Source organism: Ciconia boyciana, chromosome 8 (assembly GCF_034638445.1).
Source record: "Ciconia boyciana chromosome 8, ASM3463844v1, whole genome shotgun sequence".
Taxonomy (NCBI): Eukaryota; Metazoa; Chordata; class Aves; order Ciconiiformes; family Ciconiidae; genus Ciconia; species Ciconia boyciana.
The window spans coordinates 21610250-21636455 of NC_132941.1; the positions used below are offsets into that span (position 1 = coordinate 21610250).

The 26206-nt window shown below is 37.5% G+C and overlaps 1 protein-coding gene across 9 annotated transcripts in view; it reads right to left on the minus strand.

The window, feature by feature from the left end:
- PEAK1 (pseudopodium enriched atypical kinase 1) overlaps positions 1–26206 on the minus strand; it is a 140263-nt gene that overhangs the window by 88279 nt on the left and 25778 nt on the right. For 2 of the 9 annotated variants that reach the window (XM_072869290.1, XM_072869289.1), the window contains one exon: positions 24675–24892. The exons of the other annotated variants lie outside the window; for them this stretch is intronic. The gene's annotated coding sequence lies outside the window, so the exon portion shown is untranslated. The remainder of the gene's footprint in view (positions 1–24674; positions 24893–26206) is intronic. 9 annotated transcript variants of the gene reach the window in all.

The window sequence follows — 26206 nt, forward strand, 5'->3', positions numbered from 1 at the left end:
TGCAGAACGTGTTCTCAAATTGTAGGCACCTCTGGGCATATCTCTATAGGAAAGATGGGAAAACATTTCCATAGCCACATCTGTGTCTAACTTAAAACAGATATAATAATGGTAGAAATAGTACTTAATGTATGGCAATACTAAAATTCACCAAGGGCTAGCAGATAATGTACATAACATCCTCATGGTTCCCAGGAACTTAATCTAAACTAAAAACAAAACTAACAAAATCTTAACAAAACCAAATGCAGTTACATTTCTAACTGTGCTGCTACTTTAAATGTAGATAAGCTGGAATACTATAATAAGATACCAACATTTGCATCCATTTTCTAGCTTCAGTTGCATGTAGGCATTTTTACTCCTGTCCTAAAATTCTGCAGGCTTTGCACAGCAGTAGTCAAGGAGTTTGCTTTGCCATTTGCCTTTCCTTGCAGAACTGCACTCCAACAGCTCTGGCACAGCTGGAGGTGGCACAGATTCACTACCACAGCTTTATATAAATCAGGTGTTCCTGTGGCTTGTGAGGAACATTTAGGTGTCTTAAAACTGCCATTACATTATATTTTATAGATGCCACAGAAAACATTTTCTCTCCAACGTAAGCATATTGCATATTAAAAAGTAGCTAAGTCAACAAGTGGTGTGGAGATCATACATTGTTACATATAAGAACATGAGTTGTTATTGTACTCACAAACAGCACACTGACTTAAAAAATGCAATTTGCTACTCAAAAAGAAAAAGAAAAGGATCAAACCCTAGCACAAACCCTGACCACTCCATACTTACTTATGTTTCAGTGCTCAGTACTATAGATTAATTCACAACATTTTAAGTTAATTGATAAAGATGACATGAAATCCTTCCTTTTAGCTGCTGCTCTATATTTATTAGACAATTAACATGCATGGAGTAAACGAAGATGTAGATAAATCCCTCTCCATTTTTTTCCTTGGCTTTCTGCAGAGGCTGCAGGCAGTGGAAACTCAGTATGAAAAGAGCTGCCATGTGACTCAGTCCCATGCAAGCTGTCCTCACAAAACAAAGAGCGAGGAATGCTAAACAAATGAATCACAAGCCATTTCTGCAAAACATCCCCTACTTTCTAGCAACTGCCAACGCTGGGAGCTATCTGTCCTGTCAATCTGAGTGACAGCCCATGAATAAAAGGGTACCTAATTACAAGATTAGTAACAGGAAGTCTACATTTCAAAAACCACTATACAAGTTATGATTGCTGACTGTAAGGAGGCAAGAACTGAAGCAAATCCACAAGGAAACAAAGCCACTATTTGGGAAATATTTTTCCTATTAATGTTGACTGCAAGTGAACTCTTCACGGGCTGTGAATGACTGATGATACTGTAGCATTCTGTATGTTGCCTGCTTTTTATCATAAGCACCACTTTCTGCTTTCAGATGGCTATCAGATTTGCCAAGCTAGTAAGGATTCCGGCAACATTCATGCTGTTTAATGTATCAGCATGTTGATATCTTGGACACAAACCCCTGTAAAAATACATCATTATAAATATGCTTGTTAGGTTATCCTTTTTGCATGGTAAAGTAAAGAGAGGGGAAACAGATTATTTCCAAATTGATTGTATCAGCAAAGCATAACACAATAACCCAGGGTCAATATCAACCACCAAAGCATTTCATTAAACCACGGGATTTCCTTCAATGAAATTTCACAGGCCTCCCACACACAATGGATGCGTGACAGCTTTGCCAAAGAGGCTGCAAGAATCACCTGGCACAGAAAATACTGATCTGAAGACAAGAATTTCTAGAGCTCCCTCTAAAGTGTGAGGAGATACTGCTGTTAGTTGTTATGCATGGATAGGCTGCTCAGGTGATGGCATTACCTAACCAGTGATCAGGTAATAAAGAGGGATGCATTCTGTTTTCAGAGAGTAATAACAACTTCACTTCAAAATTGTCTCCTTGGATGAAGAAATGCTGTAGACAGACTACATCCACTCTTAATGGAGAAAGAGAATCAATCAGTACAGGGAATGTGCCTTCCTTTGCAGATATGTTTTTAAAATAAATTCATATATTTACAGGAGGAGAGACTCAGAAAAAGGGAGTTTAAAAGTCAAAACTTTTTTTACTTTTTAAAATATTAAATATAGCATGAATATACTGTTTAAAATAGAACTGATTCATGGAGGGAAAGGAAGTACTTAATGACTTGCTCACGCTTAAGGACTCTTAAAAACAAGTATCTGTTACTCATGCATTTGAAGGATTTGCTACTCCTGAACTACTGATTTGAAAAGCTTTTGACACCACCAGATGAAGACACACCCCAAAGGGCCACCATGTAGGTTGAAAGTCTGTGTGCTCTTAGAACACTATTCCTTTCATTGAAAAAAGATTAGCAAGAGGAGGAAAAAAAATAAAGGCATTGGTTTGGTTCTGGAAATGAGGTGAAAATAAGGTTCTCTGTCCATAAGAACCACCAGCTATCCTTCTTGTAGTCTGATCATCCAGGCACAGGTTAAAACCAAATTCTGAATATACATCCGCCTACCATTCTGTGACCACATCCAGATGATCCTAAACGGAACAGAAGATACTACATCTTATAGCTGTAGTAGCCATCCTAAAAAGCTAGAAACAATTCACTGTAATCAAACTGACTTTCTAGAACAGAAACCTGCCAACTGTACCTGAAAGTGACATCATCTTGGGTATATGCATGGGGAATGTATTCTCTTTTACCAAGTAAAATACCTTGCCATGAGCTACCAAGATGAAAAACCAAGATCAGGATATTAAACCCGGCATGTCTGAATTGAAATAAGTTAAAACCCCAGACCAACTACCCTCATCCTCCCACCAAAAAACCCCAGTCATGTCAATGTGATCAAATTCTGAGATCACCAGGGACTATCCAGGCTCTCAGCTGCATCCTTCCTACTGCAATTTTTATTCATTACTTTTTGGCCTAATATTACAGACCTAATATTTAATAAGAGGAAAAAGGTAGCAGAAAGACGACAGACAGTATTACTAATCATCCATCCTTATGAATGAATCATGTAGTACAAGCTTCTTATAGATTAAAGAAACACATGGTTTATTAAAGCTTGGAAGAGAGTTTCAAGCTTAGCCAAAAGGAACTTAGTAAATTCACAAAGAGCTGTACAGTCCTGTGAGGGAGGCTATGGGATAGAAGACAGAAACAGCACCTGTCAATAAAGCAACAGAAGTCTACTGCATAGTTTTTACTGTTCTTTGCTGTAACAAGAAAAATTTCCTATCTCAACAGTTACTGAAAATCTAGGCTTTTACTGGTATTTCACATTGACAAAAATCTTATAACTATGAGTGTGCCTTTCTAGAGGAGGACTCTTGGCACAGCAACACAAGCCTCAGGTAGCAATATGGACATAGGGATACAGAAAGAAGGAAAAGTCAGCAGTGCTACAGCAACAGGAAAAATTGAAAGCAACAATAAAAACCCCACCCAACCCCAAACCCTCAAATGGCTGTTTACACAACTTTCGTTCACAAACTAAACCCAAAACGTGCACTGGGATTCCGATTTGAATTTCAATCCACTCCCCCACCCACCACCACACTCCTTTGCTGTTTGCCGAGTTTTATTAGAACCATCTGTGAGATCCTCCCCTTCCAGTTTCTTATGTCTGTTAATCTGGCAACTACACTTTATCATCTATTTAAAAATCTTTGTTTCAAAGTTGTTGAGACAGAAGGTCTTTGACAGGCTAAAAATTATCTCTAAAATCAACAAAGAAACCACATCATATGCTGTGCTTTACAGATTAAAGGGGAAGAATGGAAGTTGGAGAATATATACATTTTAATGGGAAGATAAATGAAGGTTTTAAGCAGAAGAAAATTTTTACCAATGCAATTTATCTGACAAAAGCCACAATTTACTGAAGTACTGCAAGTTGCCACTGCAGAATAGTTTCAAGATCATCTTTATCATAGATTGAAAGAAGCAAAAGAAACACAGAGAACTATTTCCTTACAGCATCTCGTTGGCAAAAGATAAGCAAGGGGAGTGCTAAGAGAAGGAGAAATGTTGATGAAGTATAGTAGCAGAGTTTGAGTGATTTCCTTTAGATGTGATACAATTACTACAACTTTTTGAATACAAGTCACGGACTTCAGACTTTCTTTTTATTAAAAGTACCTCAGAATCTAATTGTCACTGCAGTATCTTGTACCCACCTCACTATAAATCCTGAACACTCCGTGTGTTTGTATACACATGGCTGCACACATGAAATTGTGTCTCTAGTATACCTTTTAAAAGTGGGTTAACACAGCAGTAGTGTGTGTGTCATCGCAGGCAAGATCAATTAATCAGTAAAAAAAAGAGCGCAAGAGAGAGAGAGAAAGGAGAAAGCAAGCGAGAGCGGAGAGAGCGCGCAGAGCGAGAAAGAAGGGGAAGAAAAGAGAAAAAAAGAAAAAAAGTACAAGATGCCTTGAAATCCTCTCCTTAGCTTTATTAGCCTGTGCGTGCTGCTGCTGCTTAAGCTTAAATCTTTCTCTATAACCCTTCTAAAACATATTTGTTCACTTAGATGTACAGATACACATATTACCGCCATGCACTTCATGATGACAGCATAATTTCTGCCTGTAGCATATGGCAGGGCACATCATCACTGACGAAAAATGGCAAAAATCTTTGTGGCTTTAATTTGTTCTGATAGTTTTCTCCTCCAAAGTGTTTCTGCAGAAGCATTTGTCTACTTGCACAAGAATGGGGGATTAACTTGACTTTTTTAACCTCCCCCTTAACTTTAGGGGGATTAACAGAGAAAGACTTTTCTTCCAGGTTTCTCCAAATCATCTCAAAAAAATTTTTAATAAAGATATTGCACTTAAAGTATGAGCACAAAATACTCATGTTTTTAACATTTGAGGAACACTACTTCTACTTTTTGATTTATAATATTATTAATATTTCCTTTCTTTTCCCCCTGCAAATAAATACTTTGCTCTTCCCATGTTGTTGTGTTTCTATTTAAAAGGTAAGAAGTATAGACAAAGTTAACTGCCGTCAAATAAAGTTTGTACGTGTGTAAATTTGAAGAATCTGAGAAATTAACTGGACTTCTAAAAATTTCTCCAGAGTTACCTCAATAACTTTCCCCACATATGCAAAAAAACTGAATTGCATTTAACTCTATAAACCATATCTGAGACATGCGCCTTGTCATCTCTCATGACCTTTCTGATTCCGTTTTATACAACTCAAAGCCCATGTCTTCCCTGACCAAATTCTTAATTCCTTGTTTAAATAAATAAGATCATTTAAAATTTCTCAAGTACTCAGACTTTGAGAAGACTTCTACAGCTTCATACACTGGGATTTGCCATTTTCTTCCCACCCTTTCCTTTCAATCATAGAAGAACTTTTTTGGTTTTAAATAGATGTATTAAGCAGTATTTCAAAATTGTCATGAACAAATCAGCTTATCTTCTCCCTTGAACTTTACCATAAAATAGTAGACAAATTAAAGATATTTTACTTGCACAGGCTCTACAAAAAAGATGCAAATGTAATAATTTGAGTTGACAGATCATGCAAGGCAGACTTCAAAGGTGGTTTCAGAAGCACTAGAAACAGCACTGTCATAATCCAACTTTATAAATTTTATATGCAAATAAAAATTTTTAAAACTTGAAATATGGAAAGATTTACATTAAAAGACAATCCATATATATTTTCAAATAACAGTATAAAAAAGTGTCCTGGAATCTCTCAGGAGAATTAATAAAATAACCACAGAGTGTGTGCGTGTGTGACTAACGAGGAGGAGAGATTTTTATTAAAATACTTAATATTACTTTTGTTAGCACATACTTCACTCCACTGGCTTATTAGCAATTCTGGTAAAAACAAGATCTCTTGTGAAAGTAAGAACTCTGAATAAAACCAAACTTTGGGAGAACTAACTTAAAATGTCTCTTCATTTTTCCCCCTATCTTTTGTATTTGAAAAAATATCATTTGGATGAAAAATCTCCTACAAACCCTCTTTTCAGGTCACCTTTGATGTTTACAGAATATATACATTTATATAAGCTAGAAACAACAACAACAAAAACAATTTAAAAAACACCCACCTCTGTGTGTACCCCTCTTTCAAGGCATCATGAATATATTTAGCCAAAATTGCAAACAAAAGAATGCTTGGGACCACAAAAATAAAATTACGCCCTGTTGCAAATACCATTTTTCTTGCTCTTGAATACATAATGTTGATTCCCTGGTTTCAATTCAGCAAAAGATGATGTGAAACGGCACTGTATTTCCGGATATAACTCCAGCGCTGCATCTCAAACAAGCCTACAATTAACACGCTGCCTCAGACTGTGGCTGTCTGCTTCCAATACCCTTCCCTGCAGGACCAAACACTCGTGGATGCACAACAAAGGTTATCAGAAAATCTTACTGAATTGGGATATGAAGAGAAACTGGCAGATTGAATGTATGCATGGCATTCTCCTTATGAAATCTGTTCATATAAAATGTAAAATGAATTTCCTGAGAGAAGAGAGTTGCTTTAAGCCTGCTGAACAGGTTATTACCACATACAAAAGCAAACAGACAGTCCCCAACATCAATGTACTTGAAAGAACTTTTGTACAGCTGCAATCCAGGTACCAAAATAAACACAATATGCATCGTAACACCTTCTTGAGCATATCACTTTCAAAAGGACAGGAGGTTAATGCAGCACTCTGCAACCCATTTAACTTGGAAGGATTGACTATCACTTATGCTGTACACATACGTACTGTTGATTCATTATACAGTTTGTTCTTTGCTTTTGCTAAGATGGAGAACACATCTCTCGATCCTGCGTGTCCCTAGAACCAAATCGCAGACAAGCAAATACATCACCAGCATTTAGGACGTGAAGTAACGTGGCAGGAAGCCGGTATATATTTTGACTGACACTTAGCACAGACTTTATCAGAGTGTTCACTAGTTAATTATAAGATTCCTGTGAAAATTCTGATGGATGGCAATAAAAAAAAAAATCAATAACAATTCATATGGTGGGAAAAACTGAAAAGCAAAAAAAAAGATTTGAGATTGATATTGGATTACAAATAGTACATGATTTGTTATTAAACCAGAAAGTAAAAAAAAAAAAAAGGATCAATTCTGAATTATGTCTTTTTAGGAGTGACCCTGATAACTGTCAGAATGGAATCTCAATATTTCAATCCTGTCATTTCCCTGGCTTGTTAAACACAGTTTCCTGATTCACTTACACTGAAACTACCCAATGTAGATTGCCACAGAAGTATTTAGCCCAGAAAACTGACTCGGCTTTAACACAAAACATCACTTGAGCCCAAAAAGCCAGCATGCCTTGGGAGAGGGGGCTCATGGCTGCAAGTGGAGTGCGAACAGCATCCTGAACAAAGCTGGAAAATTCCAGAGATGTGTCACACTGAGCTATTCCCACAGCTATGGGCAGACAAAGAAAACTTAATTCAGCAGGAAGCTACAGAGAAATGCTTTAGCTGAATTTTTCTAATCACTAAAGTCAGAAATCAATCTTTACTTAAATGTTAAGCCGCATACATGGGCCATCAGTCAAAATTCCTTTTCTTTTTAATAGTTTTACCAGCTTTGACAGACATTTCATAACAATATTATTTTAAGTCTGGTCTGGACAAGAATTCACACTGATCTTTAGGAAGATTATTTTCAAAATACTATGCTAAAATATCTTCCATATAGTGATATCATTTGTCAAAGTTTTACTTAAAAGCAGGTATTAAGATAAATGACATGGATCAAAAATGGAGTACTTCCCAAGAACATAAATGATGGTTCAATTAAGTTTGTGAAGCAAGAGCCAATCCACACATTTTGACTGCTCAATGAGGTACCACTGGACCTTGCAATGAGAAAGGCACTAATATAGTACGTAAATCTAAAGCAAGAAACTACAGCAGAAAGCAAATTGAATTGGTTGGAACAGCCAGAAGATGAAGAAACACAACAAATACTGCTGGCATTGAGTTACTGAGATAATGTCAGAAAATGAACATCAGCTCAGTTAAAATGACCCGAACTGTAAGGTCAGTCCATGGTATAAGCATGGTATAAGCAAAATTTACAGTGCTCCGAATGTAAAATCTAATTGAACACTGACAAATTTAACAAAACTAGTAGTATTTGCTGAAAAGCCACCTTAAGACAAAACAGCATTCGGCATGAGAGTAACACCCCGCAGCAAAAGTCTGAGGGCATTAGAAAGACGCTTTGTGATTTCTTGCTCTGCTATTTCTCTCCCCTCGAGTATTTTAAGGCACTTTTTCTTCTCTGACTGCAGTTTAAAAACACTAATGGAAATAAACTAGAGTTGTAATAGGGAACTGCAAGTAGCACTTAATATTTCCAAAATATTAAGATACATACCAGGCATTTAAATGACACAAAATTCAGCGAGTGTTCAAATGGTTCATGTTTTTTTCCCCAAAGTTACCTGAAATTCTTTTGCATGTGACCTCCACTGTCCTAGCCTCCTTTCTTCAGTGTGCGCAATGTAGCATTGTGCTATTTAAAGCCAACTGTTTAACCAGTTCACCACAGCATATGAATTGAACACACCAGGGAAATTCTGGATCATAATCCAAAGCATCTTCATCTTTCAAAACACTGAAGAGAAGGAAGATAATTTCTTTAAACTCTTACTAGAGACAGGTTTGGCATTAAGTGGTTTTGGCAGCTGCACAGATTGAGCTGTATAAAACAGCTGTAAGCTGGAAACAATTGGTACTGTGCAATACGGAAACAGGCAAGGACAGCAGACAATATGCAGCAAGTATTACTCTAGGTCTGGCTTGTCGTTAGATGAACAGTACAGTTTAGCTGCAGCCTCACTTCATGCTTCTAAACAGGACAGAGCATTTTCTCAAAGTATTAAAAGGATGATACTGAAGTTTAGTATCAAGCTTAATGCAAGAGTTATACACTTGTGTTGATACAGGAACTCGTATGAAAAGGGAGAACCTGAGAAGCTTTAATTCTAAACTCTCTTGCCAGAGAAAAATGTTTATTTGAAACCTTCAGTTAAAGAAAAACAAGCCAAAGTTGAAATAGGGTAGTAAGGTACTATCAAAACAGTAATGAGAAGAGTGACTTGATAACACGCATAGCTGAAAACCCATGCCTGAGAAACAGTTCACTGGGAATACACAGAAAGGAGGAAATAGGTAACAGCAATAAGGGGGGGAATCCTGGATCAAAAATAAGAACTGCTGCTGGACAGGAGCAATTTGACAGATTGGTGCAGACCACAGGGCCAAAGTGATATGGCTCAATTAGCTGAAGAAATCGTCCAGGGTGAAATGACCTCAGTGAACATTATTCTTCAATAAAACAGTTACCAAAGCTACACAGAAATCTGTTAAATGCTCCTCTAGAAAATGATTTTATTATATGTTAGTTCAGAATAAAACTCCAAATTGGAGAAGCTGAAGTAACAAGTTATTTTTTCAAACATTTTACTCCTAAACACAGATTTAGGGACAGAGGAGTCGACTGTCATGGAAAAGTAACAGTCCTCCATCTGTGCAGGATAAATTATTAACTCACAGTAAGTATTAACTGACCATAATAGACTTCCAAATAGGGATGATGCGATTCAGCTGATGACATCTGAAATAACAGAGGTAACAAACTGCAGATTAAGCAAAGTTGCCAAATAACAAAGATGTTGAAAAGATCAGAAGGATTGTAAATAACCGAAGGAAAGCCCCAAAGAGGACAAAAAATGGTTTACAAGATGCCAGCAGCCTAGCAGATCAGACCAAAAGTCAGGCTTGTCCATTAGTCTGCTTTTGGCAGCAGCCCAGAGCATAAAGGCATAAACAGCAACTTTCTCCAAACCCTCTCCTGATCTCCAGCAATTTGCAGCTTAGAGACTTCCTGAGAAAGAAATGGCGTCTTTGTACTTGGTAGTCTTGTATGGAATTTTCCTTCATAAATTTATCCAATTACCTTTTGAACACATTTACAATTTCGTATCCACAACATCCTGTGGAAGGACATTCCACAGCTTAACAGCTTTGTCTGAAGTACCTTTATACATTTGTTTTGAGCTGCCACGTTCTTGTCAGGAAAAAAACAACAAACAAGAAAACAGATTAAGAAACTTGTTCCTTTGTATCACCTCTATTTACTTTTTCCTATGCCATTATGATTTGTGATTTCTTTTACAGGCCTCCCTCAATCTTTCAGTTTGAAGTGTCCTGATGTATATGTAATCATTTTGAGTGGATGCTGCTCTGTACCTCCAAGTCTCCGCCCTGCATTCCTCTTTTGCATTCTTTTCAAGTTAGACTGCATGTCATATTTGGATGCTTCCAAGAGGAAGGTGAAAGAATTTTAGAGTAGTGAGAACAGAGAGGCATGTTTAAAGGTAGAGAAAATTTTTCGGGGGAAAAAAAACACATAGAAAATAAATGAAGGTTCAGTGTGATGCTACATACTTGCAAGCAATAGAACTGTTCAAGCATTATTAAAAGAAGATTTAAAATAGAGGAAAAGCCTTTAAGATTTGTAGTAGAAATCAAATTATTTTTCTGTGTCTTCATGCTTTACAGAGCTGAAACAATTTGTGTGCTCTGTTTCCCCCTCAAATGAGCACTTCACTGCATTTTGTAACTTTCTACCCCATCTATAAAGAGACAACCATGCTAGAGGCAGTGCACTAATGAGACTTTGTATTCTAGTTGTATTTGTATTTAGTGAGGAAATAAAAGAAATAATGGCAGTGAAACAGACTGCAAATAAATGGACAGTGGGTGGTGGTAAAGGAGGATGAAGAAGTGATTACTAGTCATCTTATACTTTTAAAGTTGAAAGTGTAATACCTGGAACTTACTTTTATTTTCCAGTATTAAAAGCCAAGTGGGATCTTTATTATTCACTTCCAAAAGTACAAACTATTCACAAAACATTTGAGAACACATTTTGATCTAGTACGCTGGTCAGTCTCTGAAAAAAGGCTCCCCTCAGACTTGGGATGCCCTCAGGTCACTATTACCTGCACTGAAACACTACAACCACCTGTTACAAGCAAAGTTGCTTTTCTCAGCTTACTACTACCTGATTGTACGCTAATGGTACAGCAGGAAACAGCTTGTTGCAACTGCTCTTTACTAAAGGAGTATTTAATGAATTCCAGCTGAGGCCAGATAAGGTCACTACAAGTACAGTCCCCTGGGGTAAACATTTTATTAAGAAAATGCTTCAAAATATACCCACAGCGGGCTCTGCACACACACGTTCAGAGTTTTCCTCTCTTTTCTAAGCTTCTCCAGAAGGTCAAGTGTGAGTGCAAGAGGCTTGGTAGTTCTAGAGACTGATATTGCTCATTTGCTGCTACAAAGAAACTGCCCACTTCCAGCCTCCAAGACTCTACCAACGAGTCTATTACTGGGGGGGAGAGAGGGAAGGGAGAGAAAAATCCCACAGGAGACACACATGAAACATATTCCACAGCCATTTTAGGGTATATTTCTTCAGATCAAAAGTGTGCTCATAAATGCTGTAAGTTGCATTAAAAATGTTGGTTTCAATTATTTATTAAGAACTACCTGCAGGTGTCATTCATGAGAATATTTTAATTATTGTAGTCTGCCTAAGCAATCTCAATTTTTTGTTGTTGTTAAGTTGCAGCAAATATATTTCAGATTTTCCCAAGAGTAAGACAGAGGAGAAGAAAAAAACATTTTTCCAGTGCTACCATATCACAACTGGGCTGTCCTGCTTAGTAATTCACTTTATAATTGAATTTTGGTGGCTGTGAATTTTTTTCCATCTTCATAAAATCCCTCTAATTTGGCAGAGTTATGAGGGTTTGAAAAAAATCCATTTTTGCATTTTCAGTAGACTATATGAAGTGTTGATAAAATCCAATATTTACTAATACGTTTCAGGACTCTGGGAACTAGGGAAAAAAGCAGGACAGGACTGGAGGAAATGCTAGGTTTTCCACTTATGGCTGTACTTGAAAATATGCACATAAATGGGAGAAAACCCACTGATATTTGCACACTATGTAATACTTTTGATATTTTAAAGCTTTTCAGCAAATGACTTCATAAACGCAATACTACTGTGAACAGCTACAATACACTAACAATCTGTGGAAATAAAACGGGTGCATTATGCTGGTGCTCCACAATGTTTGCAGCGGGGAATTCTTTGCATCTCACCGCTGCTCACTCTGCATAAATGTATCAAAGTCTGAGCTGCTGCTCTGCCACAGTTTTCCCACTGTAATCTGCCACCTATTATTCTCTCAAACCCCATCTGCAGGTCATTTTTCTATCAAATGAGCTGGTTAAAATTCCTTCTTTTTTCTTTTAAACGTAGGGGAATTTCAAATAGTCCAGCACTGACAGGAATTTATTTTAACCATTTATTTAAAATACCAACAGTTTTATATTGCTGCAGCTTAACAGCTCTGATTGGTTTCATGCAGTCTCCCTTCACTTTATCTTTTTCAGATACATGCATTAGCTTGCTGGGCTCTGAGAAGTATGCCTGAGAGAGTAATTTCCACTATTTTCTTTTAGGCTCAGACCTGTCCCCACACAGAATTTTAAGCATTACACATATATAGACAGGAAAGTGCACACCATTGTGAAAATAGCTACTTAACAAGTACAATATTTAGAAATTTATACTAAGGTAACCATAAATCCTCTTTCCCTTTGTAATTTAAGAAATTTGGAGGTAATTTTCCTTACGTAAGGGAAGTAAACTGATTATTCGTCAATCTTTGAGGAAGACAGTACTTAAGAGTTAAAAACGTGTGTATGCATATTGAACTGAAGTTCTTTTTCCTCTACACGATATTGCTCCAAATAAAAGCATCATACTTGTCAGCATTTTCCTCCATGCCAGAGGGCTGAGAAGGAACTTGACCTGGATAGGATTGTTTCCTAAACTTTGTCTTTGAAATGATCTAACAGGCCACTTGGTTTGATGTAGACTGACGAGTTTCACATAAACTGCTGCATATACTCAAACTTTGAATTTAAAAATAAGCTGTTTAATATATTTTTGCTGACTACAGTCTGAGAACCTCTTTTGTAGGAAACCAACAGAATAAAAAACAATGGAAAATTGTCGGCTGTAACAGGGCTTGCAAGTAATAAAGTTTAATATAGCTGACATCTATGTGCTACAGAAGAAAGGCAGAAGACAGAAGCCATCATAGCTAATGCTATCAGAACATGCTCCCCAGAAAAATACAACCTTAGGGGCACAGTTACAAAGCTACCTAACCAAAAGTGTGGGGTGTCTGTACTTCATCGCTCATCACAAACACTTATTTGTGAGTTTCAGAAATTATGCTTAAACTAAAGGTTCATGCTTCACAGTAAGAGTCAATGGCTGAAAGTATCCAGAACATGCTGCCTTAGGGTCCTTCTCCCTTTTAGCAAAAAGTCCTTAAGCTATGGTTTTGCAAGCTAAAGGGAAAGTATTTTTTCCTCTTTGAATTATGAACTATGCACTAGCTTATGGTTGTGTTTCAGCTTGGCTATGCACCATGTTGTTCTTAGGTAAAAACTGACAGGGAAAAACAAGGGGGAAGAAGACACAAATTGGAATTATATTCTGATCATTTGAAATCCAAGCAGGAGCTCTTGGGCTAAGATCTGAGCACTGATAACCTGGCTGTAAGCAAGGAGAGGCAGATGCACGGAGACCACTCCTGCAGCGCAGAAAAGTAAAAGCTGACAAACAAGGGAGAAAGCTGTGTCACGAGTATTCTCTCATTTATTTTATACAGATTTTAAACCTGAACTGGTTTCTCGATCTGGTTTACCACATGTCCAGAGCATCATCTACTGTGCAGCAGTTCAGGCATGGGTCATTAAAGCCAACAGTGCCCTGAAAGCGCATTGTGCCAAACAGCCCCCGCCACTGGGACAGAGGGGGCACGCTATCTAACCCCCCTCCTTCCAGAGGACAGGCCTGGAGCTCAGAAGTTGTCTTGCTCTCCCTTCACACCAGATGACAGTACCTATGAGGAGACTTCTTCCTCTCTTACGCTAAAGCAGCCTACTGAACAGTGAATTGAATTCTCCGACATGCAGAATGAAAGCAAAAGAAATACTCTGTAATAGCCACTTCTTCCCCTACCCTGTTATTCAAGAAAAACTCAATTTGAGCCTCCTTGTTTGGGGTTTCACTGGTTATCTGGACTTCAAAGTTTGCCAACATAACAGTATACATCTTGGCTTGCTTTCTCACTTTAGAAAAGTTGACTGCAACCTTAATTAGGTTTCTCCTGAGTGTAATATACTCTCTAATAACTTTCTCCTAATTTTTACCATTAATTATCATATAAAATCACTTAATTCCAGTAACTTTAGGACTGCTAACAGAGTCTTAGCTTTGTTTCAGTGTAATAGGTGACAGCACAGAAGACAGCCTTTGCAACAAAAGGCCTATAGTTAGATACCTTACACAAACACAGCATTAACGGTATAAGCAATGCTCCTTATCTGTGCTACCTGTAACTTTAAGAGTGAAGTTACACAACACTGCTGTTACAGATTAAACTGAGGACTCACTCCTTTCCCTGCCTTGCTGTCAGCCATGTGGTTCTGCTTCCTCTTCTCTGCCCATCAACTCACTAACACACCAGAAAACTATCTACTTTCGCCAGGTTCATGTTCTGCCAAGTGAGTGAGTTAAATCAGCTGACAAAGATCGGAGGCAGTAGCACCTACGTGGGTGGGGAGGAAGGGGAAGGGCAGAGTGCTCAGGAACTTCCTTAGCAGCAGCAAGCTGCTAGATTGTATTATGTCCTTGCAGATAACTTTGCTATGAGAATACTTTCTGAGTTGCTACATCTATCTTAACTCTATTATCTGCAAGCCATACAGTAGTGCAAGCATACAAACAACTGTGTAGTTGCAAGTTTGTCTCTAGCATTACAGAAAAATGAAAAATAAGTGGAAAAACCGATAGCAAATACTTGATCCATAAGGAATCCTTCTCCTCCTCATTTACCCCGATAGACCCAAAGCTGAGTCAATGGAGCAACGTGCTCATAAATATGAACATTGAAAACCTGCTAGTATGGTTCAGCTGGCTGACCCCAGCATACGTGGGCTGCACAAAGCTCAGCCAGTGACTGACATACCTGTATTTCAAGTATCAACTTCTACAGAAAGACTGCAACCTGCAAACCTACTGGCTTACAGAAATTGTATTGGAAAAGCTTGTTGCAGTAAAGTAAACTTCAGCAATCAAGTAGTTTGCCTAAGCCTCATCATCATCACTCATATGGGTACACTTTATTTACTCAAGAATACTTTATTGATTTAATTTAACTTAGTGAGGAACTGACCTGGGCTAAATCAACACAAGGATTTGAAACAAACACAAGAATATGCGCTAATAAGTGGCAATCATTTTTAATCAAACCTGCTCATGGTGTCTCCCTGTCCCCCTCCAATTTACATACCACTTATTTTTACGCAAAACCTTTTTTAGGCTGTGGGTCCATTATAATTTTTTCAGCAGAAGAACAAACTTAAACAAATCCTACCTTTTCTCCCCCAGCTGTTTGTTCCTATGCCAGCCTAACCACCCAAAACAACATTGCTTTATGCTGGCAGTTGGTCTTTTTTGGCAGGGTTTTCCTTCTCCAGTTGAATCACTTCCCTGCTTCAGTTCACCACCCGGCTGCACAAACACATGTGCTGGCACAACACAGGAGGCAGCGCAGAAGTAGAAATGAATGACCAGGAAAGGATGGGAAGTCGGCTTTACTGGGCCGCAGTGCCACCATAGATGTAATCCTAGCTTTAATTTGCTTTCTGTTCTCCACACAAGATAAGCTAAACATTAGATACATACAACTAAAAATGAGGGAGGGATATGGCAATGATGAGTAGGGAGCAGGTTCAGAGTAAAAGTACTCAAATGGTTAGATATTGAGATGATAGCTCTTAAGCACTGCACAAGTCACACAAACTCTAAGTTCCAGAGAAAATTTAAACACATTTTGCTTTGCCAATGCAGATACTATATGATATCAAAGTCTTCAGAACAGTGCCATGTAAAGTTGCCCAAACTAATGATTTACTACTCAATGCAGAGAAACATTTCTAGATTTTGTTAAATTCCGAGTTTGACTACATTATCCTCTCAAACGTACAAAGAGAAAAGTCTCTTTTGTGAACAATGCCATTGCTGAATCGCATTATTCAAAAAATTCATGAAAAGAAATATCAAGCTGGTTAAACACCAGCGTTTAAGAAAATTTCTTAATTTAAAATAAAAAGTGTTTTTGGAAGAGGATGGGGATGGGTGTGGAATTCAGTATTTTGTTTCTGAAGACAATATGCTTTAGTGTTTGCAAGTATGTTCTCAAGGATGCCAAACTGCCTGCTTGATGAGTTACAGAGGAGCTAAGCAACATCCTGGCAGTTGTTAAAGCAAGCAACGAACTTGTCATCTGATGCCGTTACACACCAGTGGGCATCAAGTCCCATGAATGGAAGGTTTTTCCAAGTTCCCAACGACTGCTGCAGTCCACAAGCAGGATGACGGGGACAGCTAGCTGCCTGGAAGCCAAGCTGTAAGAAAACCCTTCCCAATCCTCAAAAGCCAGTTCAGAAGGTCAAGTGGGCTCAGAAGGCTAACATTTCCATATAGCCCTGCTTCTGAGAAAGTCTATGTGGCCAACTGCCACAGAGCTTTGCATGCCAACAGGTAACAGATATGACTTACTGGAGGCTTAGGAAATGATCTAGCAATAAATCTAGGCAGAAATCCCTTGCAGTCTCATCTGAAGTTCAACGTTAAAATTACTCCATTTAACATAATTTTAACATTTTAACATCATCAAAATCTTGTAGAAGCTTTGCAGAAGACTTCTGAGCTTCTCAATGATAAATATGGTTGACAAGGAAAACCAAAGACGACCAACCAAAATGCCCCACATCTATTAGATACTTACTGCCACTTTGCTGCCTCTAAACAGTATTTGTTTTCCTATGATTCTGTCACTAAATGTCAAAGTGGTCAAGACAAGAAATTGCAAAAATAAAGATTTAACTCTGTTTTACAGTAAGTATTATTGTGCTAAGGAAGCTCATGTTTCAAACTGAAATAAGAAGGTCGGGATATACTTCAACAGTCAGCTAAAAAGCAGTTTGTTTCTCCAGATTCTGATTTTATTCTAACTGTAGCTGTGTCAGAGTTGTGACTGATTCCACATACCACCTTTTTTTTTTTTAATTGTTACACACTCAGTTATACCATCTGCAATTTCAGTGACCTCTGAACAGACCATTTACAATCCTCACTGTTTTAACCTGGCAGTTCCCTCTAGCCAGCACAGGTGGACGGCAAGTCCTGTACCCCAGCCAGTGTTCTATTACAATTACTCAATTTTTTATTTGGCATTTAATATAAATGCCTTGATATACTGTATCCTTCTCCCTTTCCTTTATCAGTCATTACATTGTGAATTTCCACAGGAATCTACACTTTTTTGTGTTTTGTGATGTGCCTAGCATGTCACAGATGTTATGAGAAGTAAACAACAACATATAAAAACAATAAACATTTAACAAACATCAGCATTTAATTTAGCACATCATCTAAGCTACCTTGTTCAAAAAAGGGGTCATAAACTACAGAGTTTTATACTAACACTAAACTTTGATGACTAAACTGGCTCTTTTATTCGAACAAACTGAAGGTACAATGGACAGAGTAGCTGATTACATGCTGGAAACTACAGTTATTCTGTTAACTAATCCACAGGATTTCAGCATTTCTAAGCATACAGCAGTGGAAGGCCCCATGCTTATGACTCATGCTACAGTATTCCTCTCTCCTATTGTTTTGCAAATTGTCTGCTTAATCTAAAATCCATTTCAACCAGAAACTTCCAGGCTCAGCAGAAACTTGAAGATAATATATTCCAAATGAGTGATGTTTCAAAAGGGTGTGTATCTACAACATCTTAAATCAATCTAAATCTGGGCTGGCACAGCCCTACCCTTCTCACTGCTTCTGAGCTTCTGCCCCTTCCTGTGTACGTACACAGACGCTCACATGATCCCACCGTGATCGATCCCAGCTCGATCTGTTCAGGGAGCAGATCGAGCTGGAAACCGTGCAAGTGCCACCATGAGGAGCCAGAGGCAATGGGCATGTGGCAGTGGGGTGGGAGGGATACAGGATGTGTCACACGGTAAGATCGTGGCAATCAAGACTGCATAGGCTTAAGTGGAGATATACCACCAGGAGTCATTAATCATCCTGAACGAGCCATGTCTTAAAGGAAATTGGCATTCTGAGGTTAGGATTTCATTTTAAGGTATTGATTTATTTTCATAAAATATTTTAAATCTGTACACTAGCAGAAAAAGTTATCCTACATATACTAGTAATATATTCTCTTAAGGGGATACATAATAATGAAATTTTGTCTCAATAGATCTTTAAGAGCAGATTCAAACTTCAAGGATTATGAGTTCAGTCAGAATAATGCCTGCTTTCTCTTATGGCTGGCAATATGGCTGGCAATAACACTTTGAAACTGGTTTTGATAATATCTAGGATACTACAGTAGCCATGCTGAAATCTAGCACTCTTCTGCTTCATTGCTTTAGCTTTGCTTAACAGCCTGTTTTTGTGTGGTAAAGCAGTGATAGAAATTACAATATATTGATGAAGATACACTAAATAAAATTATACTGCTTTTACAGGAATACACTTCAGATTATATCAGAGGTATAATAAAAATCTCATGGGTGTGTAAGAACAGTAAGAGGAGTGCAAGAAAAGATTCAATCTACTTCCCAGTGTAACTTTTCATGCTGGGTACCCCACAGCGTAAGTCCATCAAACACACGCATCTTCAGAAATAAATGCACAAAACGGCAAATCTTTTAACATCACCTTTCCATGCAAAGGATTTCTATCAGCCTACCACCCTTTTCCAACAGGGAAATTCCCACCAAGCCATCAATAATAAATACATTCAGCTATCAATTCACTTACTAATGAGGAGCTTTTAGCATACAGCACCTATTCAGAGAAATCAGGTCTGGAAGATGAGGGCATAGTCCTTAATAATTTACAAGACTCATTAATCTTATCCCAAAAGACAAACAAACAGAATCTGACATCTACTCAGATTTCCAGACCAAATCAAGATACAGCAGATTTCAGAAACCATTAGGATCTATCAGTCAATAAATATTCTTGAAATGTTATTCTGTGGAATAACTTGTCAGCAGAAGAATTATCCATCTTCAAAAGCCCATATTATTAGAGACAAAACATCAGGAACCTTAAGAAACTTGCACTGCTGAAAATTAAATCAAAAGGTTTGAAAATTATTCAATATGGCAAATGCTAAAGATCTTTAAAATTTGCTATTTTAAGTAGACAATATGTCGGTCTAGTCTGGTTGCGCACAGTATAAAATACCAGTACTCTACACACATTAAGTATGCCCAGAGATGGAATTCACATTCAACATCAAATACTGACTTTGACAGTACAATATAGAGAACCAGGAGAGGGGAAAAGATAGCCTATAGACTCATCCTGGGACTAAACACTCAAGTTCTGCTTGGCCATAACAATGACCCATATTCCTGCCAGGTATTAGTTACAAAGGGCAACACAGTGATTGGTAAGAATATCTGGAAAATAAGAACTATTATGCAATAGCTAGCTCTACTTGTTATGGCCAGAACTGCAGCGTTATGCCTAAAAAAAACCCAACAAAAATAACCCTAATACAAGTTGCTTAGTTTTCTTGGTGTCTCCTACTATGAATATACACCTTACTTCCATAAAACTGCTTTTCGCTCTGTGCAAACACTCACTAGTGATGAGGGTTTGCCTGCAGAGAAAAGTTATCTAGTTAGATCTCTGCTTGTATTGATCCCATACTTGTTTACGATATTCTTTCTTCTGAAGTCCTCCTAAATGAGATAATCTAAATGCTAGAGTAGCTGGCTGGAACACTCGGTCATACTCTGTGGGAAAGGAGGGAGGTCCTGTGTTCTTCCACTGGCTTTGTTAAGCAGGCATAGGAACAGGAGCTAGGGAGCTTCAGGTGCTCCACCTCATTTCTCACTTTGTTTAGATTAATCATATGCTCCAAATTCCATGGATCTTGGATAGGGATTTTTTTCCAGGTGTTGTATATGAACTATTGTACCTTCCCTTCCTTATCTACATAACTAGCAAAGTATCCCTTCCACCTACAAAATCAATGGGCAGAATTACTATACAATATAGGATAAAAATACTTAAAAACCAGATGTGCCTTACAGCCCATGCCTGTTATATTCCTACAAAAAGCAGGACATAAAACACCATTTTACTGTAGATCATTCTGAAATGGCAGTAATTATGGAACACACAATTTCCTTAATTGCAATTTCCTTTTTATAAAACACCCTTTTACTCGCATCAGTTTATATTACAAGCAGTGAAACATAGCACTACATTGCCTTTTCAAAGCTAAATGTGTATGACACTTGTTCTTCCTTAAAGTTCTCTTTTACCACAGTAACGTTTACCTTCCACTTAAGGCTTTTAAACAGCATGTCATAACACAAGGAGTGTTCAACTGATCAGGCTATTTGATAACATTTTGGGGCTACAAGGAGAAAAAATGTCACTTAAAAATTATAAAATAGAAGAAACATGAAATAAAACAAGGAAGGGATAACTATAAATTATTTAAAATAGTCAGTACGATGCAGTTTATCAAGAGAATAATGGTTATCTTCCTGTAAACAGACAGTTTTTACTGAGGTTTTGCATTGCATATTCTTTTGAAACAGGACACAAAGACTAATGAATAGGTAGTGTCTTCTCAAATTTTCTTTTGCAACTAGAGCGTATACACTTCAACCTAATTAAACTCAGACCAACTAATTCCAGGCAGTTAAGAAACGCAGCTTAGAAGAAAGGTGATCTTATGGGGCAAAAATTGTTATTTTAGTGCATGATCTGGGACACATTGAAGATTAAGTATTAGCTGCATGTTTTCATGGAAGGAAAACAAAAAGACGTCCTGTTAAGAAATACAGCTTTTCCTTCTGGGCTTTTATGAGGTTATATCAAGTTCATTCTGTATAAAAACTTAAATGGTTCAAAATAAAAATCTGAATATATTAATTTGTCAGTTCAACACAACTGAATGTCTCAGCCTATAAATATCACTCCCTGGCCCACACAATTCTGGCTAATTAAACATTATTCCTATTTTTAAAAGTTACTATCCTCCATTCCTCATTGTCTTTAAACTAGCAGCTGCACTGAAATTTGTTCATCCAAAACATCGCTTCTTAAGTGCCCCCCAGGATAGCTCTGGATGACTTGCAGTGTGCCAGAGGCTCACAGTCACTGGAAGCCAGTCTCCTAACAGTACTCCCTTCTGCTTAGCTGGGATAGTCACCCTGGTACTCCTCGTGTATAAATGAACATACAAAATTAGGGTGTACAGTGGATGAAGTATAAACACTGTAAGAAAAGCAAGTATTACCAGATAAACAAACCTTGGTTTTGTGGACACTAAGAAATCTCTAAGGTTACTTTTAATCAAAAGCAGTACACTGAAAACAGTAACTACTGGAATTTATCTGGACACGTATTCAGCTCACACCATATTTCATTTTCAACATACAAATCCTTTTTCCACAGAAAAGTGCTTTTCTAATATCCAGAAGTAAAAGTTTTTGAAAGACCATTCTGTCTCCAAAGAGACCATTAGGATCAGTTTTCCATTCTAAACAGAAATTCCTATCTTCTCAAACAGCTCCAGCTCCTCCAAAATAACCAAACTATCCTGAGCTTTCTAGCATACTTACCTGCCAAAAGAAACACACATTTCTAAAGGAGGAACAGTAGAAAAACGAGAAGGTCTATTTAATGGCAATGAAGTTTGAATGAGCAAAAAATATTGTTGCTTTTCTTGGAATGACAGTTATCAAAGGTTTAGCCTAGAAATGCTCTTTTTAAATTAGGCTCCTAAGATGAGCTGCCTTTTCCCATTTGTTTTTTCCACAGATTGTTATCTTTAAAGATCTGCTATCTGCAAGTTAGACATGATCTGTGTTAACACTTTAAAGATTTGTATTTGTGCATGTGAACATTAAGTCATGTGCAAGCTATCCTGAATTTTCTAGATCAATATTTTCCTAAGTTTTGGGTTTTTTTTACCTCAAAGTCTCACTCATCAATAATTTGTATTTGCACATCCCATTAGATAACTTTTGATTTAAAATCTTAATGACAACATGGTCCCATTAGGCACTTCCTAACACACAGTAATGGGCCATATGTACCAGCTATTTTGTGCTATATGTAGTCAAGAAATACACACACCATATATACTCACATGGAACAGAGTATAAGTACGCACCAGAGGATCTAACTTTTCACCTTCCCAGCCTGCATATTACTCAGAGGGGATTTGTGAGCTTATGAACCTTATTTTTCACACGTACTCCTCATCTCAGACACTAAAAGTTTTACAACAACTTTCCCATTCATAACAGGTCAGAACATTTTGACTACAGACCACAACACAAAATGCACAACTTTACAGCTCAGGTATTTCAAAGGCTACTAAGATGCTGTGTAAGTTACAAAGGTCATGGTGCTTTCAGCCACCCTCTAGGAACCACCAAGCTAAGAATGCCAGAAAGCCCCTCTTCCAGCTCAACTGCAGTGGAAAATAGGGTTCAATATGCACATTTATTGTCCTTGAAAGTTACAGCACAGACACATTAACTTACAAGGTGTATACAGAATACAGGAAATAAGTTATCCTGGAATGGAAGAGTCCCATGCTTTCTTGTAGACAGGTGAGAAAGATTACACATATAAATTACTTTCTCAACTGGCTTTCAGACCAGTATTTGTAAATAGTAACATTTTATTAGGTATTTCCTTCATTAAGTTATTGACAATCTTTATTTTTCTTTCCAACACTGTGTGGGGTTTTTTTGGTTTGGTTCCCCCCCCCCCCTTTTTTTTTAAACAGGGGAAGGTACATACTCCCTGAGGGTCTTAAGTTACTTCGTTGCTATAGATTAGTTTTCTCTAGTTTTACTCCTTTATAACTCATTCCTGTGTTCAAAAAGATTTTTCTCCCTTGGTGAAAAAACTAACATAACATCAAAGTTGTTATGCTACGCTTTTCCCGGTAGAAAGAGAAAGTGATACGTGAGATACTGGATCTTTTATACTGGAATTTTGTATGGTATTTTGTGATACAATTTATGCACAAAATCTGACAAAGCTTCAATATTTTCTACTTTATGATTTGCAGTTACTGCATACAGCAATAAAAGTCATTAAATATACAACATCTTAATGAAAAGAACCCAATGTCAAGTTCTCAATTTTAAACATAGCACAATGTAAACTCTTCTGCAAATGCCAGACTCCTACTATCTGTAGACACACGCAAGCTCATCTCTGTACCGCTACCTCTTTCCTCTGTTGAAGAAAGCCCTGAAATAAAATAAAAAATGCTCTGAGGGACAATTGTGGAGGTGTTCCTGAGGGACAGTTACAGTTTCATGGCTTAATCACTCCAACTTTCTATTTCGTTAATAATGTAGCTGAATAAAAATGATCTGATACTACTTGTGCATTCATTTTAATGAGTCCCTGGAAAGAAATGCCTGGAGCCAAGCATGCCCAGATCTCCTGAATAAGCAGGAAAATTTCTGCACAAAGATTAGAAATACCTTCAGTTTATATACATCAATAAGTCCTTTTTGATCCTGAATCCCTGTTCTGCTCCAAAGACAAAAAAAAAAGTTTTGCAGAAAGTTTCTTAAATACAAAAATCAGTGCCTGAGCTAACAAAATCCTCCAACCCCAGCTTCCCCTTCCAAGTCTTAGTATATTATTAATCTCCTTTCCTTTTAGCTGCTCCAGTTCTTGCATAACAATGCCATTTCCTGAATTCAAATCTCCACAAATAAACCTTAAAGCTGAATAATACTTCACTAAGCTCTATGAATATTCCCTTAAACAGGACATCCTTTTAAAACTGGGGTACACTGTCACAATTCAGCATCATTTTCTTAGCACTTTCAGAGTAAGAATCAGAAGCACTGCAGCAGTCAACAAGCTAAAGATCTTCTGAAATATAAAACTACTACCCTCTCCAGAGGAGGTTTTTAACAAGCTACTGATGTTTTGTTTAAATTCTCATCACTCCATACAGCAGCCATTTATTTCTCTGTGGATATGTATTTGGGCAAGCTCATAGGGAAATCCTTCACAAGTATTTTTAAAGGAAGAGAAGCACACTGTTAGCATCTTCCACCATTCTGTACTGCATGAAACCATGTACCTTTCCCAAGTGTTCAAACTGTCAATGCTTAAGCCTTAACATAAGTGGTTATTCCAGTAAAATACGAAAACTAAAAGAAGTATTTTATCTACAAAAGATGCTCAGTTTTGATCTGTCTGCTAGGCAGTTCTTTTCATTACTGGTATTCCTAGTGAAAATGCTCACCAGAGGCTAAAAACAAATGTGTAATTACTGTGTTCAAGCTCCTACCTGAATGCAGGCTGGAGTTTCTGTGTGTTAGATATTATCTAAAGTGTTCTACCTGAAGTGTGACTTGCAGGATGAGGAGGATGGCAGTTGATGGCAATGAAGACTGTTGATGGCAATGAAGACTGTTGATGGCAATGAAGACTGTTGATGGCAATGAAGACTGTTGATGGCAATGAAGACTGTTGATGGCAATGAAGACTGTTGATGGCAATGAAGACTGTTGATGGCAATGAAGACTGTTGATGGACATGGTCCAGAGGAGACTTTTGACTAAAAGTGTATCACAAGCAAGGAAAAAATAAATCACCTTGAAAAGCAACTGCTGGGGGGGGGAATCTATTGGGCTTCAGAGGGCAAAATTTATTTCACAATTATGTTCATTAAAGCATTAAAGCAAAATATTCACTATCACAGTTTTATAATCTACTCAAGACCCATAAGATATTTTTTCTCAAAGGGGTTGGAGAATAAAACCAGTACTACTAAGAAAAGATTAATTACCTGTTGTAGGTTTAACACTTAAAAATGTCTTTGTAGTAATCCCCAGTGAAAAACACTGAATGACTTTCAACAGGACAAGACAGTGTTTTTCCCACTGAAACTGTAAAAGTTAATTGCACAAGGAACGGTAAGTAAGGACTTAAACAAGAAAGAAAAGGACACAATCTTTCAGTGTCCCTAGTCTACCTTGGTGGCAACTTAAATGTGGGGTTTTTTGTGTGGGTTTTTTTTTTTTTTTTTTTTTAAATCAGCCACACAGCAATATGCATACTGGTCTGCCCCAAAACATGCTACTTGCTTGATGGAGCAAGTACACAGTACCTTTATAATCTCAATTATTTAGCACTGCTGTGCTCAGCACATGCTGAGACTGGAGTATGCCATGGCAAGATGAAATGCCAAGTAGTGGAAACAGCTAAGCCAAAACCATACTGTGCCAATCCAGCCTAAGCAGCGCTTTCCTAAGGAGTGAGGAACAGAAAGCAATGCAATTTTTAAAAACTGATCTTGAAGATATACAAACCAGGAAACAGCTTTATAGCTCTTGGAGTGGTGCCACTATGATCAGCACATCATCACCTCCCCCCCCACCATGCCCCCTTTAACATAAGTCCTCTAAGACAAACCTGAAAAATCAACTGAAATGGAAGTGAAGAATCTAGAATGACAGACTAGATCTTAAGGTGCAACTATCTAAAAAAAAACCTCACAAAACACCACAAATAAAAAAATCAAAAACAATGGAAGCCTGAAAAAAAATAATTACAGTTTAATCCACCATATTTCAGCTCACTGTGTTATTCTGACATCTCTCATTCCTAGTATCTTAGAACTCTTGACATCTGTATCAAACTTTTAATTTGAAACTAAAAATTGGGTGAAATTTGTGTAGGACAAATACAGCAGTGTACAAAACATTATGGACTACAGAGCCTTTTTTAGCCTGCAAAGGTACAAAACACATTTACAGGGTTTTCTGCTCTGAAACAGCTGAACTTATTCAGTAATAAGTTTACTTTCAAAATGATCTATTACTGCATACTCAAATATGTTTAAAGCAACAAGCTTTTGGATCTTTGTTTT